This window comes from Adiantum capillus-veneris, chromosome 6 (genome assembly GCF_014529385.1).
Source record: "Adiantum capillus-veneris isolate H3 chromosome 6, ASM1452938v2, whole genome shotgun sequence".
Classification (NCBI taxonomy): domain Eukaryota; kingdom Viridiplantae; phylum Streptophyta; class Polypodiopsida; order Polypodiales; family Pteridaceae; genus Adiantum; species Adiantum capillus-veneris.
The window spans coordinates 102,127,873-102,132,430 of NC_140936.1; the positions used below are offsets into that span (position 1 = coordinate 102,127,873).

Consider the following 4,558-nt stretch of genomic DNA (forward strand, 5'->3'; position numbering starts at 1 on the left):
AAACCTAATTAAATTTCACAAAACTTAAAGTTAAATGTGCTCGTAAGAAGGAAATCAGAGCGGTGCCATCATCATCTTATTGTCCCAACAAACTATAATGAAGTTGGAGACCCATGTCTTTGGAGCATAAATTTTCATACCAAGAAATCATTCTTTAAAAGTGATATTTCACATTTCATCATCATGATCGTACACTTACTAATGCTTTGATAATGAGTGATTATATGAGAGAGTGACATTGAATCATGATAACCTTAATCATACTATGGTGATGGCTGAAGACTTCAAACATCAAATTAAATAGTGAAGTTGTAATAATTTACAACAATCCAAAACACTATATCCATCAATTGCTAAAGCATGTTAACCTTTGAGAGATGATCTACTAAATTCACCTTTAAATTCTTGAGCCTATCTTGTCATCCGTCAGGGAGATGATATATTGAACTCACCTTTAAATTCTTAAGCCTATCTTATCATCTCCACTTTGCACCTAAGCAGTGATCCAATTTAGCTCCCACGCCCTTTGATATGAAACATGGTATAGGGACATTTGGGAAGTGTTCTCCATTATTAAGCATACACTATACCCCTTGTAGGTTTAGAAGGCTTATCTTCTTACCCAGCTTGAGTGCTCGGCTTTTATCACATTCAAGCTTGCTTTCCTCACATGTTTTACCTCCTAGCTACTTCGTGGATGCTCAATTGCCTCATCTCCATAATCCTCAAGCATCGAGAGCCATTAGTCAACCTAGAATAAAGAAGGGTTCTAAGTCAACTAAAAAATTAGAGAACCGTTTATGAGTTAAACATCCACATGGTTGTGTTTCATCAAACACCTTGGCAAACACCAAAGTTGGTTTGTAAAGAGTATGGTTCAAGTTTTTGGTATATTTTCAACCAAAACAAATCCTCATTTTAGATAATTCCTTATTGATGTGAAAATCATTTATCTTTGTTTGAAAAAATACTTTAGGATTGATAAAGTCCATATATTTGTTACAAAACAAAATGTGAACAAATCTCCCATGCATCCTAATATTGCTTTCAAAATGTAGCAACCCATTATATCTTGTAGGATGAATCCCAAACTCCGAGCGAACCACTCCGAGCTAACACAAAATCGAGCAATTTTCAGCAAAGCACCTTGATTATAACCACGTTGTATAATTGATGCAATTTAGGATTAAGTAAGAAAGCATCATCTCTATCATCTATTTCTATGCCTCCATGTTCATCTATGCATCTTCTCCATCATCTATTTTTATAGCATCCAAACTTCACGTGTGCTTCCAAAACGTCAATGGATGCCAAGATGTATGGTATGCAAGGGCCATAAGATGTTCTTTCAAAAAGAAAACTTGATCTCAAACATTCTACATTCCAACATCAGAGGACCAAGGATAGTGATATTCCTACACTCCCTTGCCCAGATGTTTATCTTATACTCCCTTGCCCAGTGCCTAGAAGTCATATGGTCTATTGCAAAAGCGGCAATGATGATGAGGAGGCGACATGAGTGGTAGTCTCCTTGACAGCGGCCTTAGCACCGGCAGTGACCTTCATCTTGGTTGGGACGACAACATGCTGGAACAGAGATAGTAATGGCAGCAAGGATGAGACGAGGAGGGTGAGGGCCACAACGTCACCAAATGCAAGCTTGTAGGCACTCACAAATGACATCCAGTGAGATCCAGTGATGCGATCACCAATACGACTCACCACGCTCCTACTTGCGTCATCTCACCATCTACTCGAGTTTCCCCTCCTCCGATGATCCCAATATTACATGGATAACTACATGCTCAATCAATATGTACGCCACTGCGTGCTTCCATGATGGAGGAGAGGAGTGTCTTTGAGGGCCACAACATCACCACATCATGCAAGCTTGTAGGCAGTTACAGGTGACATCTAGCCGGAACAATGATGCGGTCACCACACTCTTACAGCTTGCATCCACTCCACCGTCTCACCATCCACACCTGGCCGGCTCCCATTACACACATACCTGCATGCTCAGATCACTCCTTCTACAAGACTTACCAGCTATCATTCTTATGAGCTTCCCCCTAATGGCACATCTATCATTCTTGTTCGCAAAGCCACCTTCCTCACTCACGAATTACTCCCATGCACCCCTTTCACAGTGCACGTCAATTGATCAGGCCCCCTACAAGCTCGAAATGTCCTCAAGTTGCATGTAATTGGCTGCCCATGCTAGCTGGGTGAGATTTCTCCTCTTTGCACTATCTAAACCTCCCTTATCCTCCAACAAATGTCTGTAGTTCCAGTTTCTTTATAATCTGGTGGCTCCTCTGGCCTCCCTTCACAATCTCCTCTTCAGTGTTACTTCCCTCCTGCCGGTTGCCTTCCCCCATAGCGAGCTCTCAGTGCTCCAACCCTCATATCTCTTCACATACCATAGTGTCTTTGCTCTGGCTGGCTCATGATGCCAAAGCCTTATAGTTATGAGTTTTCATGCTTATGAGCTACCTCACCCTCACCTCTTGCTGTAGAATTTAGAGAGAGAGAGAGAGAGAGATCAGCCAGACATTGCTTCCGATGACATGGTTAATGCATTGCTTGCAATTAATAGAGTCCAAAATGTTGAGGAACGCAGTGAGCATGCATGGGCACATTAAAGCAGGGCTCCGATCTTAGCTTGCGAGGCTGTAAGTCAACAGGTTTGTCCTATTTGTGTGCTACGAGGTCGACGTGGCCTTCGTACACAAAGACGTGTTCGTAATATTTGAAGCGATATTTTATTAGATTCGTTTGTTGAATTTATATTGTGAATGTAATTTATGAAAGAAACCTACCTATAGCTACAGGTAGTTTCATTTTCTACAAAAGTAGTAAGTATGTCAGGTCGATTATGAAAAATGCCAATTACTTGCCGCTTGTTAAACTCGGGGCAAGCTGTGGTGAAGACATGGATAGAACTATGTTCAAGCTACCGCTCACAGGACTCCTTTACAATGGGGTAGTTTGCCTGCTTGTGTTGATGCAGAACCTTGCAGTGTCAGCCAGCGCACAAGAGATTGGGGGAGCTTTGGCGGACACGTTGAATTTCCTAGATTCTGGGCTCGCTACGCTGGGTGCTCTGAGCGCCTGGACCAACACCGCTGTGAGAGGCAGATTGGACTTTGAATGTGCTGTGAGGGAAGCCACTTACGTGCATTGTTACACGCTGCAACTCTTGCCGGTGGAGTCCATCTGGGCGTTCATAAAAGATGCTCATGCGTTAGTCGTCACTTATGCCCTTTTCACTGTGGGGAAAGGCAAGTTGATGGACAAGGCCCTCGCATGGTGGTTGGTAAATAGAACGGAAGCCACGGTGGAGATAGTTTGTTGCAAATGGTACAATGACGCAACTTCGGAGTGCGACGGCAACCCTGCAGCCGAGCCACATGCGTGCAGGTGCTTGCTCATACCCTCAACTTTGGTCGATTGGCATTCTTTGTGGGAGCGAGATGTACACAGGTGCAAGTCTCACGATGATCGATGGCATGCAGCAGTACTCTGTGGTGTACTGCCGAGACTGCGTGGTGTCAAACTGCCACGGCCTCCTGTCGCCAGAGGGGAGAGACCGGGACCGGGACTACTGGGAAGCCATTTCCGACTGTTTGACCGCACTTGCTTGCGAGAACACAGGAGGCATCATTCTGGCTTATGAGGATTTAAACATGGCCACTGCTGCTCTTCTCCGTCGATCTGCCATATCTAGGATGAGCAGACAAGGAACATGCAGACGGCTCTATTTGACGTGTTGGACGACCCCGAGCAAATTGGCAGTGCCGAGTTTGAGAAGGCAGCCTCCGACAACAGTTCCATGAGATATGGGGTCCTGTGCCTTATGGAGATATTCATCCAGCTTGCGCTGGTGGTCACTCTGCACTTGGATGCTTTTAGTGCAGGGCTAGCAGCGAGGTGTATCATGCGGTCGTATGTTGGGGATGCTAGCGGCACAGGCTCCATGCTAGAGCTTCTCTTTCCCAAGATGTATGTAGGATTTGATTCGAGACTCTTTGCGGTAGGGTTTCCCATAGGGCGCTACAACTTGTGACGGCTTACGATCATCTTGGCAATTCGAGAAATAGGGCCAGTTGCAGTTCTAGCTCTGTGGAGCTACTTCATTCTTAGTGGAGACCAGACACTCCTCTATTCTAGGGCTTACACAAAGCGTCCGACCTCCTGGGCGGTGTGGTACAGTGCCTCCGTCGTTGTCCTGCAGACCCTAACAAGCTGCACCATTTGTTACTATCTGTACGCCCTGTCCTTAGCTGCGGAGTGCATCAATTGACGAGAATGTTAGGAAGATATGTTTTGCAGTCCATGTGGTAGCAGTGGAGGAGGAAGAGGGGTCAGCGGCCTGACGAGTAGAGCGGATCGGGCGGGGCGGCCAAAGTCTTTATCTCGAACCTCTCTCTGGAGGCCGGGTGGCGCATGAGTATGCATGTCTCTCTTCCTTTCTAATGGAAACCACCCACAGATGGTCTGACACCTCTGCCTCTCTCTGTCTCTCTCTCACAGCCTATTTCAGAGTCAGTGGGCG

General features: G+C 45.4%; 1 pseudogene; it reads left to right on the forward strand.

Annotated features, from left to right (window-relative positions):
• The first annotated feature begins 2,920 nt into the window (after positions 1-2,920).
• Positions 2,921-4,313, forward strand: LOC147455992 (uncharacterized; annotated as a pseudogene).
• The last annotated feature ends 245 nt before the right edge of the window (positions 4,314-4,558 follow it).